The sequence below is a fragment of the Dasypus novemcinctus genome, chromosome 21 (assembly GCF_030445035.2).
Source record: "Dasypus novemcinctus isolate mDasNov1 chromosome 21, mDasNov1.1.hap2, whole genome shotgun sequence".
Classification (NCBI taxonomy): domain Eukaryota; kingdom Metazoa; phylum Chordata; class Mammalia; order Cingulata; family Dasypodidae; genus Dasypus; species Dasypus novemcinctus.
The window spans coordinates 53,567,505-53,584,302 of record NC_080693.1 but is presented as its reverse complement, the minus strand read 5'-3'; the positions used below and the strand labels follow the sequence as shown (position 1 = coordinate 53,584,302).

The 16,798-nt window shown below is 38.8% G+C and overlaps 1 protein-coding gene across 1 annotated transcript in view; it reads right to left on the bottom strand.

The window, feature by feature from the left end:
• The window catches only part of CA10 (carbonic anhydrase 10), a 509,505-nt gene that overhangs the window by 266,614 nt on the left and 226,093 nt on the right, over positions 1-16,798 (bottom strand). The gene's annotated exons all lie outside the window — the stretch shown is intronic.

The following is a 16,798-nucleotide window of genomic DNA, read 5'->3' as shown; positions in this document are numbered from 1 at the left end:
CCCTAACTCTGCTAATTACTTGAAATACCTGATAGAATACCACGTAATTGTTGCAGTGATTACCAACTTGCTTGATTTTAATATACATAGTTTTTTTTTTGCCATGCTCTATTCCAGACTTATTTTATTTAACATTGAGTCCACCTTTTACAATACGTATAATTTTAACATACCATCATGAATAAAATCAGTCTTAAAATTACCTCGGGCAAAATCTTACATAAAATATGACATACAATAAAATTCATAGGGATAACGAGGTACCTGCAAATGGTCTAACGTTTTCATATTTTCCAAATTTTATAATACATTTATTTACCTCTCTTTTTTTATAAAAGATACATAGATGACATAAAATGTTACATTAAAAAAATAAGAGGTTCCCATATACCCCATTCCCCACACCCCCCACTCCTCCCACATCAACAACTTCTTTCTTTAGTGTGGTACATTCATTGCATTTGATGAATATATTTTGGAGCACTGCTACACAGCATGTATTATAGTTTACATTGTAGGTTACACTCTCTCCTAATCCATTCAGTGAATTATGGCAGGATATATAATGTTCTGCATCTGTACCTGAAATATCATTCAGGATGATTGCAGGGTACCTAAGAGTTACCTCCTGAGAGCCTTCATGTTGCTCAGATATGGCCACTCTTTAAGCCAAACTCAGCATATATATTCATTACCTTCCCACCAGTGTAGGACATGACTCCCAGGGATGAGCCTCCCTGGCGCCAAGGGATTAATACCAAGCACCAGCTGGTGATGCAAGTAGGAATAAAAGGGGGAAATGGTAAAGACAAATGAGTTTATATGGCTAAGAGACTTCAAAATGAGTCGCAAGGTCATCAGAGGGGTTGCACTTATGCACTTCTCAGCAGGACCACAGATACAGCCGAAGTAGATACAACCCCAGGTAGTGGTGCTCCTGAGGACTATGGAGACACCAAGTCCTATGGTCTTGGCAGATGGCTCTGGAGTTCAGTGCCTTGCCAGTGAGCCTTACTTGGAAATTTGTACTCCTGAGTGTGATGGAGTTGGATTCAGATGTGACTTCTCTACACATGCCTCCTCTGTCACTTTTACTGAACCTGTGGTTGGCACTGGAGTTGGTGTATGCTCAGGAGACTTGAATCTCTGGACTGTCCATGTGCCAGCTGGGCCCGGAGCCTCAGCAGAGTTGCAACACCTACTGTCCAGTTCATTGTACTTACCCAGGTCAGTTAACAAGGAGGTGAGGATGGTCAACCACCACACCAAGGAACCAAGAGAATAAACAACTGCAAGCAGGAGAATCCATCCACCAGTCATGTGGGATCTAAGCCCCCACTTAATTTAGAGGTAGAGTGAGCATCACCATCCCAAGGTCCTCAGGATGGAGGAATAAAACACAGATTAGAGTGGACTTACTGCTATTCTACTATAGAATTATTGTGACTCTAGCAATGGAAGAAATTATATCATTGATGTGGAGACAGTGGCCACTGGAGTTGCTGAAGGCAGGGAGAAGGAAAAAGAGGTGTGATATCTCTTAAGTCATTATTAAGTCATTGTTAAGTCATCCAAAAGGTGATCAGCATATACAATCTTCCCTTCACTCACATGGGTCCCAGCCTAGTAAAAGGCAAATTAAAGGCCTTATCAAGTGTGTAATTATCAGTGTGTGTTACATTTGGCTTCCTCGTGTCTTCACAATCCTTTAACTCATATATTTTTCATCCCAGAGGACAGCAACACAGAACAGTTTGACTATATTAGTGAAGTTACTTATTTATATACTCTGATCACTTACTTTTCCCCATTTCTAAGCAGGTAACATACAGTTATTAACTTTCAGGAAGCCCCTATATATCATAGCATCATACCATTAAGCCTTTTGGAAATTCATCACAAATCAGTATACAGATGACATTGATGTCTTATTGCTATTCATTCCTCCTGGGCGGTTTTTAGCAGTTCATTTTTTATATCCCTGCAGTGCTGAAATATGGCTCACTCCAGTATCTGTCCTTTTTGTAATCGCAAAAGGAAAACTTGGCAGTTGTCGTATATTACACTCTTGAGAAAAAATGCTAGTAATACCACAAACTGATTGAACAGCACAGACTTGGAACTGCCTGGCAGAGGGTTATTTCCTCATACCTATTTAGATTTTTTTTTAACTTTACATTTTGGATTCAGAATCATTAAAAAGCCAGTAAGTAGAATAATGGCCATTTCTTTGGAAAAGCCTGTAAGAGCCTCTCTATTTCCTCATTTTGGAAGTCAAACATGTTTACTGCATGTGCAGTAAACACAGTGTGATTGACAAAAAGCTGTGTTGGGGCCTGGGATAGTGGGGCACTTGGTTCTGAACTGGTGGACGTTTAAACTGGTCAACCATTAGGATATTGCTTTGTCATGCCAGTGAAAGGTACTAGGCAAAAGCCGCACCCATATGTCACCCCATACCTTGCAAAGATGTAGTTAGGAGGAAAATGGGCTTTGCAGGGGAAAGAAAGTAAATCAGATGCGTTCAGGATAACACAGGGTTTAGGATAAAGGTAAGAAAAATCAGTGTCCCATATAATTTCTTCTAGGTTTTTTTTCCCTTCATGAAGCAGCTGGTGGCAACTATGCTTGGGGAAGGTAGAATGCAGAGCAGGTAGTTCAGTTAGATATGTTTCAGGAGGCCAAACCTTGCTCACGGGTGTCATTTACAATATGAACACTTGCAACAAATCTGTAACTTCCCTTTCCACGATAAGAGATACTGTTGGAGATCCACTCGGATCCCTTTTTCCTGGCTAGCGGACATGTTCCCCAGCTGTTGTGAATGCTGGCTGCCATCAGCTCACCCTTCCCCTGGGGACTGGCCTTGGCCTGTGAAAACAGTGGTATGCTGGTGAATGTTTAACAATCAGCTCCCTAGAGCAGGTCAGGGAAGGGGGCAGGCCCTGATTTTAGCATTTGTAGATTTCTTAAGTTTAATTACCCAACGCCTTTGGTTCATTTCAAGCTACCAAGTTCATGTCAATGAACTTGGAGCTGGGAAGAGAGTGCATGATGGGCTCTAGAAAGCCAGTGTGAGTGGTGCCTCCAGCAGAGCACAGTGCAAAAGCTGCATTGCTTGAGAATGCCAGGGAGATCGCACCTATGATAACAGGGTACTGACAGCTGGCTCCCTAACCTCTGAGGGGGAGGGTTAAATAGCACTGTGTCACGGGTCATGCTCAGAAATTCCCTGTGCTATTAGGCTGAGGTTGACTCCAGATGAGCCCAGGTCTTTGCCTAGGTTCTCCCCTAGTCCTACCCTACTTTCTTCATTCCCTTACTGCTTTCACCCGAGAATGCTCCTTTAGCAAATCACTTGCACAGGAATTCCCATCCAAGGCTCTAAACCTAGTCTTAGGGAATATCAGGCTCTGAAAAAATGATACACATATTTTGAGCTGGTAATTTTCCCAAAAGCTTAGTCTATTCATTCTGTGCTTGTGAAAGTTGTATTCTTTCACAACACAGAATAAATAATTTGGGAGTTGACACTGAGTTAATTTCTATATTTAAGTCAATCTAACAAATGAGTGTTAAAAAGCAACAGTCTATTAGTAATGTGCATTCAATTTCTTCATCATAGCACAAGTAATACATTTTGCTCATATTGAGAAATGAGCAAAAGTAGCTACTTGGCTAAAAAAAAAAAAAGAAAAATGAATGCTTTTCCATTAAAAAGAAATATTTCCTGAATATTTCAGAGGAAAATTGCAAATTAGGTAACAAATCTGCTCCTGAGATGTGATATGAAGAATCACTTCTCACATCTTACAAGTTTGATAGGATTCTATGAAAGGCTATTGGATATGACACATCAAACCATGTGGGTATATTGTTTTCATCTATGGGTAGAAATGTGACATCATACAACATCATATGTACCTGGTTTCTATGTTTGGGTCAGAGCACAGGGGTTTCAGAACTAAGGCTGTAACTGACCAATGGCATTTTAAGTGTCACATCTGATGAAGATCTGAATGAAAACAAGAAAAGAATTTTTTCTGAACATTAGGTGGGTTGTTAAGGCTAACAGTTGCCTTACTGAATAGACGCTGGGTTTACTACATGAGAGAAAGAGATGTTATGCTGAACTGGCTGGTCTTAACATTGCTTATAAATTTCAGTCTTGGCCCCAGAATATACAGAACAAGATATTAGAACACCTAGATTCTAAACTGTTAAAATATATGAGATTACTGGGAAGACATGGACTGATTACTTTAGCTGGTCTTAATCCTTCATTATGTATTAATAATAAATTCAAACAAGAAAAATTAAAAGCTCAATAACCATTTAGATGTTAATTTTTTATAATAGTTAGACCCCCAAAAGTGGAATTTTGATTCCAGTTTTTCAGTTTTAACCTAGGTGGTGGGGAAATTATTATTTATTTTCAAACCAATTTTCAGGCAGAAAATATCCAATTTCTAGGCAATGATAATATATATTTTTTTACTCTCAAGTTGGTTACTTTATTAATGCCATCAAGTTATGATTAAATGATGCTGTGCTGTTGTTTTTTTCAATAGTATTTTAACAGGGCTCAACAATTAACTTTAACAGGACTCGAAGTCTCTACAATTCATGAAGGAACACTTCACTGGTCTGACAAGCAAAATGACCAGGCTTTCATGGAGTCAATCAATTTCAAAGCCTTCTTGGAGAGAATGCACAACTGATGCCAGTTTTAATATCAAAATCAAAAACCTCTCTTGGGTATGGGACTATTTCGGCTCTTGCTCAAGTGCTCTGCCAGTTTTTATCTTCTTTATTATAAAGGAACTACTTGTTCTGGGTTGCTTGAGAGATGAAGCTTGCTTGAAAGAAGTCTGCAAAAATTAGATTCTGGTTTTCTTCCCTTATCTACTCCTCCCCCATTTTTATATGCTGGCAAAAGACCTGAGCCACAAGCAGTGCATTTGAATAAGACACTGTGTCATCTATTTTTAGAAGAATAGTTAATCTGTAAAATGTTTGTTATTATAGTTACATCTGTGGGATCATGGGACTAGAAAAGTCAAATAAGACAGATTCGTAATCGTAGGTTCCTGGAGGAAATTCTTCCTTCTATGAATTAATATACCTTCAAATTCATTACGTATCACGTTAATCCTCCCCATATTCTCTCTTTTTAAAAAAGATTTATTTATTTATTTATTTCCCCCTTTTCCTCTCCCCTTCCCCTTCCCCTGTTGTTTTTGCTGTCTGTGTCCATTTGCTGTGCGATCTTCTGTGTCTCTTTCTCTCTTTGGTCTTCTCTTCTCATTTCTTCTCCTCTAGAATTCACTGGGATTCAATCACTGGAGACCTCTGATGTGGAGAGAGGTTCCCTGTTAGCTGCACCACCTCAGTTCCTGGTTTCTACTGTGCTTCACCTTGACTCTCCCCTTCTTCTCTCTTTTGTTGCGTCATCATCTTGCTGTGTGACTCACTTGCACAGGCAATTGGCTTGCAGCCCAGGTACACTTTCTCTTCTTTTTTATCAGGAGATCCTAGGGATGGGACCTCCCACGTGGTAGGCAGAAGCCTTATCACTTGAGCCACATCCACTTCCCCCATATTCTCTTATAAAAATTGTGCTAAGTTCCAAATTTTCATTCCACCTTCATGTTATGTCTCTATCTGTTTTGTTTTCTTGGCTGCTCAAACAAATCCCACACAATGGTTTGGCTCAAATAAGAACTTATTGACTCGGTTTCAGAGGTTAGAGGGCTTGTTTCCTCTGGTATCTTCCTGCTGAATGGCAATCTGTGGGTTCCTCATTATTCCCCTCACATGGCAGTGTACATGGTAGCATTTTCTCCTTTTTCTTCCTGGTTCCATTGATTTCCAGCTTCAGGCCGCACCTTGTGGCATCCTTCTGAATTTCACTCTGCTTATGAAAGACCCCAGTAAACCTGAGTAAAGCCCACCTGGATTCAGTTAGGTCACATTTTTATTTTATTTTTTATTTTTTTTATTTATTTTAAAAAGATTCTTAGATTACATAAAATGTTACATAAAAAAATATAAGGGATTCCCATATGCTCCACTCCCCACAACTCCCACTTCTCCCCACATTAACAACTTCTTTCATTAGTATAGGACATTCATTGTCACTAAACATGGATCATAGTTTACATTGTTGTTTACACTCTCTCCCACTCAATTCTGTAGGTTATGGCAGGATATATAATTGTCTGTATCTGTCATTGCAATATAATTCAGGACAATTCCAAGTCCGAAAATGCCCCCATATTACACCTCTTTTTACTTCTCCCTGACTTCAGCACCTCCAGTGGCCACTGTCTCCACATCAATGATATAATTTCTTCCATTGCTAGAATCAAAATAAGTTTATAGTAGAATACCAATAATTCCACTCTAGTCCATATTTTATTCCTCAATCCTGAGGATTCTGGGATGGTGATGCCCATTCCACCTCTAATTGAGAGGGGGCTTCGATCCCATATGACTGATGGGTGAGACTCTCCTGCTGCGGCTGTAGACTCTTTCTGTTCTGTGGTGTGATTGTCCATCCTCACCTTCTTGTTAATTGTCCTGGGTGAGTCACATGAACTGGAGAGTGGATATTGCAACTCCGCTGAGGCTCAGGGCCCAGCTGGCACATGGACAGCCCAGAGATTCAAGCTTCTTGACTTACACCTATCAACTCAAGCACCAACTATTGGTTCAAATAAAAGGGACTTAAGAAGCACGTGTAGAGAAACATATCTGAGTCCAACTCTGTCACACTGGGGAGTATAAACCCCAAAATAGGGCCCTCTGGCAAGGCACAAAACTCTAGAGCTATGTGCCATGACCACAGGACTTGGGTGTTCCCAGAGCCCTCAGGAGCCCCACTATTTTGAGTAGTATCTACTTTGGCAATATATGAGATCCTGCTGAGATGTGCATAAGGGTTGCTTCTCTGATGACCTCCTGAGTCACTTTGAAGTCTCTTAGCCATATAAATTAATTCATCTTTACCTTTCCCCCCTTTTATTCAAGGTCTTTTTCTAGTTGCATCACTCGCTGGTGCTTGGTAGCAACCCCTCAGTGTGAGGGAGATCATCCCTGGGGGTCATGTCCCATGCTGGGGGGAAGGTAATGCATTTATATGCTGAGTTTTAGGCCACACTTTAAATGAAGTAATGTTTTCACAGTTTTCACAGTTACAGTGGTCCACATCTTCAGGACTAGGGGTGGGACCTGAACATGCCTTTGTGAGGGAATGACTCAATCTCCAACACTGCAAACCTCCCACCAAAAGAACCAAATAGGAGAGTACTTAAGAAAAAGCTAGCCATCAGGATTCTTCCTTTAGTTTTAAATTCTGCCAACCTTATGAATTTACTATGATATAGCACCACTACTATAGCTATGAAGGGATAGCTTGTTTTTTTCTCACTCAACTATTGTCACCAAAATCCTGTATCTGTCAATCTTTCTGCATTTAGTTAAAATGTTTCATGAAAGGGGAGAACCCACTCTACTCTGACACAGAAGAGAGAAGAGGTTCTTCAGTCTTATGTGCTCAGAACCAGGGGGAAGAGGAAGGAATAGAGGTGGGGAGAAAAGGAAAGGATGAGAAGAGGTATAGGGAAAAGGAAAAGGAAAGTGGAGAGGAAGATGACTGGAGAGGCAAGGGTATGATTGGAGAATTACAGAAGTGGAGACAAGGGAGAAAGAAAAGGAGATGGGTAGAGGAAAGAAGTAAGAAGACGAAAGGAATCACCACTGTTTCTAACTCATATCAGAGAAGTAAAGAATGAAAGAGCATTGGATGCCTTTATAAAACATCCACAGGTTTCCTTGGGAGACCTCTATAATGCCTGTGTTGATTCTCTGGGCAATGCAAAGAGGTAAACAGTACAAAGGAACTGTAAAGACACTGTGATCTAATCCTCAGCCCAGATGTAAGCTCTGTAATGGTGCATGAGAACCTGATACTCTTAACAGAATGCCTTTTTGCTCTGAATCTATTTTGAATTTAGGATTTATGATACACCATTTGATGTTTTGCATTTTGCTTATCTTTCATCACTTTTCAATGTTACACACTGAAACCTTCTACTTCCTGCAGAAAAGCTCTGTTCTAAGGATAAAAACAATTAACTTGGCCTCATTTCTTTATCTTTAACTGGAGTCCTTTCTTGAAACATTCATTTTGCCCTGAATCCTCCATTCTAACTAGAGAGAGCAAAGTATCCTAAAGGAGAAACTGCCCTACATCCCAGACTTTGAGGAATAGTTTTGATAGAGTTTCAGAAGAAGGGAATGCAAGTTTTCCCCAAACCAATGCCAGGGCTTTAAAGGGAGTTTTCCTGTAGGAGGGTTTACATCCCAGCTAAATCTCATTCTGGAATCAGCCTCAAGGAAATATACTCCATGTGCCTTTCTAACCACTGTTTATATAGAATCAAAGGGTTTCCAGGTTGAAGGGGGTTTCTAGGCCAACTCGAGTCTCTCATGAGATACTTGAGTGTTTTCTGAAGTCTCACGTGGCTGTCAGCACCCACCAGCACTCTCTTGGTGCTGGGGGTCTCAATGAAACACAGGTGGTCATTTAATTTTCACACAGTTTGAATTAGTATTTGGAATTGAAGTCAAGCCCAAGTTGCTTCCAAACACCAGGGCTAGTTCTCTGGTGTCTGAAGCTGCAAAGGACAGACACAGAAGGCTCTCTAATGCCCTCCTAAAATATTTTCCTTTCAGATAGAGAATGACAGATAGATAAATAGATAAAACTGAATACAGAACATTTAGATTCTTCTCATCAAGTTTCCTCCACTCCTGTACTGCACTTTGTCAGTATCTTTTCATTCGTTAATCTTACCATCAGATTAGGGGAACTGTCTGTAACATCCCAGATACTGTCTTCTCAGTCAGGTGTACTGCAGGACTACGACCTCACTTAGCATGGACATGGCACCTTATGTACTGTTATTAGGCCAAATTCATTGCTTGGCAACCTCCCCATGCTGTTTGCTTATACTGAGCTTATTACCCATGGACTCCTCGTCTTTATTACATGCATTGTTCTTATGGCATATCTCGTCCAGCCTGAATTTGTGCAGCTTTTAAAAAACATATACCTAAAAGTAAAGCATTACCTTTATGCCTACTGAACTTCAATTTTTTGGATTGGAGTACTGGCAAGCTTGTTCTTATCCTGTCTTTCAAAATATTGCAATGCCTTCTGTTCCATCTTTATTTTGTGTTCCTAGCCAAACTTCCAATCAAAATATTTAATGGGAGAGAGCTTAAGACAAAGCTATGATCTGTCAGTCACTGTTTAATTCATTATAGACACCTAACTAACTTACTGTCTTCTTGCATGCTTCATTCTGTTTGAAATTTTATCAGATGTTTTACTGAAATTTACATATACTATGAATTTCCCAACTATTTTTTTCACAGAACCGTGTTTCAAGGGATGTAGATAGGTATTTTGTGACATACATACATACATACATACATAAATAAAAGCTAAAATTATTCTGGGAACTGCTGGGTAAGCAGGTTCTTCTACTGGAAAACATCTCAGTGCCTTTAATAGACTAAAGTGCTTTGAGAATCTTCAAGAAGGGGAGTATAGGATGTAAAATACCATCATTTTAAAGAATCCACCTTAGTGAAGCATCCTTGAGTGTGTGTTCTGCAGCCTGCAGTGTGGGAGGGGTTGCTTATACCTCCAGTCACTTGATGCTTTGCAAAAGCGGTGCAAGATTCTGTCAACACTTTCCTTAGTCGTCCCCGGTGGCTTGCATGGGCATTGCTTCCTTTAATGGCAAGTTCTGGGTGATTTCTCAGCAGCTAGGTCCTTTCATACAATCACTTCACCTCAGTATACATGCTTCCAATTCTAATTTGAATGTTAATCGCTTAGAAAAAACGAAAGTAGGAATTAAGTTGTGTTTTCTTGCTAATTTTAATAGCAGGAACAATACCGCTGATGGTCGCTAACAATTGATGAGTATGCTCTTCTCTACCAGTCATCGGCCTCATAACTTGCACTATCACTGGCCTACTATGTGCATTAGTTCATATAATTCCTTCTACCATAACCCTATGAGGGGGGTTCTATTAAGATCTTCCTTTTACTGGTGAGGAGAATGTAGCTTAGAGAGGGGTTAAGCCTCTTGTACAGACTGATAAGTGGTACACCTAGATTCAAACCCAGATCGCACATCAGATCATCTGTGGACATCTATCATTTCTAAAATGTAAACTTACCTTGCCTTGGTGCTTCTCCTTCCGCTAACCACAAAAAGCCACCTCATTTTCTGGAAGCCTCAGTTCATTCTGGTTACTCTTCTCTCTGAAACCAATTTTTCAAGCCATTTCCCTTTGGTTCTCCTCCTTGGCTAGAAGCTCTTTCCCCTCACATCTCTTACAGGCCATTTAAAAACACTTTTTCTCACCAAACTCCCTGTGCAGCCTCATCAGTATCTTTAGCTCCGGCCAACTCCTTTCCGAAATCATCATTTATAATTGTATTAACATAATTTCATTTTTAAGAGCTTTACAATCCTCCTGAGTCGTCTTCCATGAGGCATTGAGAAAAAAGCTATTTTAAATACATTATTTTTAAAATATGCCTTTTGAAGGCTTAGTGTTCATGTCTCACACTACTTAGATTTTTTTAACCTTGGCTACCCATGATTTCTAAGATAACATATAGACTTTCCCCAGAGTTAATGTCCATTCTACATTACTAAACTTTTCCTTGTTTGTTTAAATGGGATCCAAGTAAACAAACCCCTTATTGCTTTCTTCTAAGAAAAGATATTATCAATTTGGAAGATCAAGAAACTTATTACATTATCATTTATAAATAAGAATTGCTTTCACCTCTTTAACAGTTCTTAAAGATCTATTCTATCCCACAAGTACATGTAAAATTATACACACCATTTTCATATCAAATCTTCATTATAAAAAGACCCAAAGTGCTTAAAGAGAGCTAATGTTCACAAATAGGTAAGAATATTTATCTATGAAAGTTTAATATCAGTTATACAATAAAAATCAGCTCCATAGCAACATATTTAGATGACAAAATGGGTTTACTTTACCTTTTCTTTCAGTCGTCCACACGTGGAGCCAGAACATCTGAATTTTAGACACCCACCTGCAAACTATATTTCATTCTATCTTTCTCTATTAGCTAATATCCTACCAATTTAATATATCTTGCTTTGGCCAACTCAACTTTCTACCCCTATTAGAAATGAATGCCAAAATGATTGAGCTGCAATTAATCATTTCACTGCTTCCTTAATATCTATCCCACCCTCATCTCAAATAGTTTTTGAAATCAGTTACTGCCTTTTAACTTGTGTTTCTATATTTTCTCTCCAAATACATCATAAGCTTCTTGAAGGAACTGAGCGCTTCACATATACAAGGTTTTAGTATGTAGAATGGTAGACATAAAATGAATGGCAATAATTGAGTGTGGTCAAGTAAATTTTGCTATCAGGTTCATGGGGGAATTTAAAAGCAGAGAAGTGGTAAGATTTTAAGAACTAAACCAATTTATATTCCTTATTTTTTTTCCTAATTAATTTCACTCATACCTGAGGAAAAATGCAATATCTAACAATTAACTCTACTGACAGAGTCTGTTGATGGCACAGTTGCTTTTCCTCATTGGATTTCCACAATTCCACAACTTCTGATTAACTTCACTTAAATTTTTTGTTTGATAATCAAGAAAAATCTTGTTTTACATCAAATTAACCAACACCATCATAGATGATCCCAGGTATGTAAAACTGAAAACAGGAAGGGACACTTATCTTGAGGAGCTCATGATCCACTAATGGGGACAAGGAAAGTAAAATTAACAGACTAGAGAGCAAGGTCAGGTCCCAAAAGAAATACAAGTAAGATATGAAAGAAGCTGAATGAAGGGATCCAGCTAAGAAGACCAAGAGTAGTCTCTTAGGGGAGATAGCACTGGAGCCAGAGAAGTTGAATATTAAAGGGGAGGGGTCTAGGAATACTTAGTATGTCCTGTGGTCAAACACACAGATTACAAGGAAGTGTGAGATTCTTTTAAAAAGTATTAGAATTTCACTGGGAGCCTGAGTAGGCATAGAATTTAAGAGAGGTATGGCTATAGAAAGGAGATATGGGGTTAGATTATAGGGGGTCTTGAATGCCAGGCTGAGGTGTGTCTGAAACTAATTTTATAGGTAAAGATTAGTTTTATTAGCTCATATTAATTTCAGGGGAAATGTGGAAATGGTCCTGTAGATAAATCTATAGACTGTGCTGGATGTTTTCCATTTACCCTTTAAGATCTATCTTCATGCTGCTCTGTGGCCTGGAGGTTGGCTTTTATGGACTGAATTGGCAAACTTCCTTGGTCTTTGGTTTCTCTCCAAGGGAGCCCTTGCAGAAGATGGGGGAAAGGAAATGAGGTTGGCTCTTACTCCCCTGCTCCATCCCTGACTGATTCCCTCACTGAAATGTTAGGGATTCCTCTCCTGTCTCCAGGTTCTGATAGCTATTCCTACCCTTGCCCCTTCAAGCCTAGGGGTAGATGGAAATTATCTTTTTATTTAAAATATCTGAAACTCACCCAATTTAAGTGTTCCATCTATCTCCTGCTGAGGCCCTCTATAATAGAAGCCTAAGTATTCGGATTCAAAAGGAAATTGATAACAACAATCGGTAGAGATACCAGTGCCTTCCTCTAGAATCTGTATTTCAGGCATCTACTGAGCAAACTCAAAAAAGAAAACTGAATAAGGAAAAGGCTGCATCTTTGAGATATTTGAGATGAGTTCATGGGCTGATAAAGGTCAGTCTCCCTTCTTTTTTGCTCCTTATATTTTCAACTAAGCTACTGCACTGAGGTCAAATATTTCTCTTCAGAGTTTCCAGGTCCTAGCACTTTTGTCCTCTTATCAGGGATCCGCTGCCTACGAAGGATTCATACTGGACTCCCTTAAAAGCTTTTCAAATATCCTGCAGAAGAAACCAAGAACAGGACCCATTCTGAAGAAATGTAAGGAGATTATAATTCCATGTGATAACACAAGGAAAAAAAAATTAAACAGACTCAATGCTGGATGGGAAGTAGCAGTAGTTGACTTTGAAAGGTATGCTCATGAAGCTAAGATGCTGGGAATCTGTGATTAAGGTCATTTTGATTTTTTCTCTTAGTAAAGGGAAAGAGTATTTCAAGTTGTAATTTTATAAAAGCACTAAAAAAGTTTTAACAGTGTTTGTTGATTTGTGGTGGCTTGTAACATCTACTGTATTTAGTTTGCTATTGTTGCTGTAACAAATCACACACTTGGTGGCTAAAAACAACACAGATTTATTATCTTAAAATTCTGTAAGGCAGAAGTCTGAAATCAATTTCACTGGGATAAAATCAAGGTTTCAGCAGGACTGTGTTCCTTCTGAAGGCTCTAGGGAGAATCAATCTCTTTGCCTTTCCCAGCTTTGCCCACATTCCTTGGCTCATGGCCCTGCATCACTCCAAACTTTGCTTTCATCCTTACATCTTCATTGACTCTCTGCCTCCCTCTTTCCCTTACGAAACCCTGTGATTACATATCCAGGATAATCCTGGATAATCCCCCCATATTAAGATCCTCAATCACATCTGCAAAGTCCCAGGGATATTTACAGGTCCCAGGGATTAGAACGTGGACATCTTTGGGGAGGCACTAGTCTATATACCACATCTTTCAACTCCAAGTATAATTCTACCCAAAATGAGTGGGGGATTAATGCATAATAGGCATTTTCCAGATTATTAAATTAATGCAGTCTTGATGTAGAAAGATAGAAAGAAAACAAATAATTTTACCTTTGATACCAGTCTCTGTTATATGTACATAATAGGTACTTTCAAAACAAAATTTATGATCAAGTGACTTAGTTTATATCTTATTTTTTTAATTTAACATACCATGAGCAATTACCAGGGTATTAACTACTGGGATGTCCATTACTGAAAAAACGAAAAGATGAGGAAAGATGCCAGAACTAGTTTTTGGTTAAAACGGAAGAATTAGTAACTGCTTTTAGACTTAATTTCAATTTGTTCTTTCTTCTTCTGCATATTTATTTTAGATCAGCAGAGAGACTATCTATGTATCACATCTCTTTCATGAAAGCAAAACCTGTATCAGAGAACTTCGCAAGTAAATACTATAGGAATGACAGTACCGCATGATGATCAAGGGGAGTTATTCTTCTCTCATATTTTGGGGTAACCTTCTCACTTCTTATTTTCATTTTCATATTACCAAGAAGCTCATTCATGTGATTAGCACATTAAAATCAATACACAAACAGTCCATGCACACTCACTTTGGTCTGATAATCTCATCATCTAATTAAGACTATTTTTTATTATTCTTGTATTCAGGTTGAATTTCAGCCCTAGCCCCTGCTAAGAAAAAGCCCTTAATCCAACACAGTAACACAAGCCAGGATCTGCAGCAGAGTTGTTTCATAGGTTTGAGCAGAAGGTACATTTAAACGCTAGCAGGAATAATCTTCATGGGTAAAAACACAACATAAAACACATAGAAAGTGGGATGTATTTAGCATCCTAACACCCATCTGATCGCAGACTAAAAAAAGGTTGCACCTTTCCCAAATTCTATGAAATTTCTAGTCTTGTAGAGTGTTTTTTATACCTTTGGAGTTGGATACACATTTGTTTTAGGCAAAACGAAATTCATTGCAATTATTCAGATCCTTACTTTTTAAATAAGTCTCCAACTCATTAAATGCCACCTTTAGAAAGTTTGCAAACATGATTTAGCTATTGTCTACCAAGTTTAAGCATTCTATTATGAGTTAGTTTATCCTACTGCCATCTATATTTTATTTTCCACCTTTCACAAATGCAAAGCTCTTCAAACAGCTCACAACACAAATCATTCCAGATATAAATATTTACATTGTCAAAAGTAAATGTTTCCAATATTCCAAACTCCAGTGCATTTGAAAATTGATTTGGATCAGGTACACTTAACTGAATTGCAAAGTTAAAAAACCCACTTGTCAAATAAAGGGGAAAAAGCATAACATACCAATCAGCCATCTCCTAGTCTTGTTTCCCAAAATATTTTAAGAGGAACCTATCTTGGAATTAGTTTTATTTTCCCTTTCTTTCACGTCAACATTTTCCACTAAGATGGTCTGATGGGGAGTGAAAATTATATATCTGTTATTTGTGAGTATGCACTTTTCCCACCCACTTCCAACACACACTTTACTTAAAAACCCTTCATATGCTTGCTGTAACTCTCAGGAAATAGATCCAGTTCCTTAACACAGCTTCGTGATCTGGCCCCTACCCTCCTCTCCATCCTCACTTCCCTACCACCTCCTCTTGGCACTCTGGGGTTCAGCCTTGCTGCCTGCCTCTCAAGTCATTTCTGGAACTAGGGGACCAAACTCCCTTCTGCCCTGGGCTTTTGCACTGCTTTTCCCTTTGCCTAGAATGCAACTGTTACGTCCATCACACTCTCCCAGAAAGAAAGAATGATTGACTATTTGGTCAAAATGGCAACATTCAAACTGTGGACCAGTGAACTCATATTCATTGTTTTAAATGAATGATGCACCTTTTTAGGGGGACATGTATTTAGAATCCATTTCTAGTTCCTTTGAGGGTTTATAAAAGTAAAACTGCAAATGAAGCAAATATGAGGGTAGACTGGTTTCTTATGGAACCAGAGCAATTGACTAAATGCTGACATAGGACCTTGCTACAAAAAATGATTCCCAAGTCATATTTAAAGGAGCACACAAATACTATATGACTAAATAGCTGCAATCATATGTAACAGCTTTTAAAATCTGCCTTGTTCTCTGAGTAAAAGTCACTAAAACTCTTTGATGAGCCCTTATGGTTTTGGGGTTTATTTTGGGTTTTTTTTTTTTTTTTTTTGGTCAGTTATGTGGTAGGAAGAAAACTCCAATAAATCAGAACAAGAAAAAATAACTTACAAACTCAACAGGGAATACAGTGACTGGACCACATAAGGGGAAGAGGGAGCCGAGCCTCAAAGCCCTGGAGGATCAGCCATCAGCAATAACAAAAGTTGCCTAGAACTTTTAACCCCGATTTCTTGCGCAGAGATGATTTTCCATTCCTCTTAAGTTCACAATAGCTAAATCACCTTCACATACAATTTCCCATGTTTTTTTCCAGCAATCTATTTAACAGTAAAAGGTAGCCAACTAAAAGTGAACCAGCCAAGAGAAATGCTAGAGTCCAGAAAGAGATGACCCTGCAGGTACTATGACCTTCTGCAAATTAAGGAGAAGCTCATCTTGGGGGCTGGGGGTGAGGAGAGGCTTTTCAGGTTGACAATGACAAAGCACAATTCAGCATTTCTTTGCAGCATTCTTAGCCAGCAAGACGCCCCTAGGAAGATTAATTATTGATTTTCTTATAATTCATCTAAGGTGATTTTTGTTTATTTGTTTTTCCACCAAGGATGATGAACATCTGATTTTGATTTTGTTAGAAATAATTTTCACTGTGTCGAGGTTAAAAGAAGCCCTGGTAAAATGGTTTCCAAGAGCAATGATTTTCCTGGTATGACATGCAGGGGAAGCAACTCTGTTTTCTGACCTTCATGGATAGGACCTCAGGCAACCTCTAGAGGGTACAGGGTAATTAGAAGCATGAGAGATCTACTCGCAAGGGAGGAAAAAAAAACAATTTAGAAATAACTGTATTTGTTGGCAGTAGGCGTAAGGCCTGTGGAATTCCTCGGTGGAA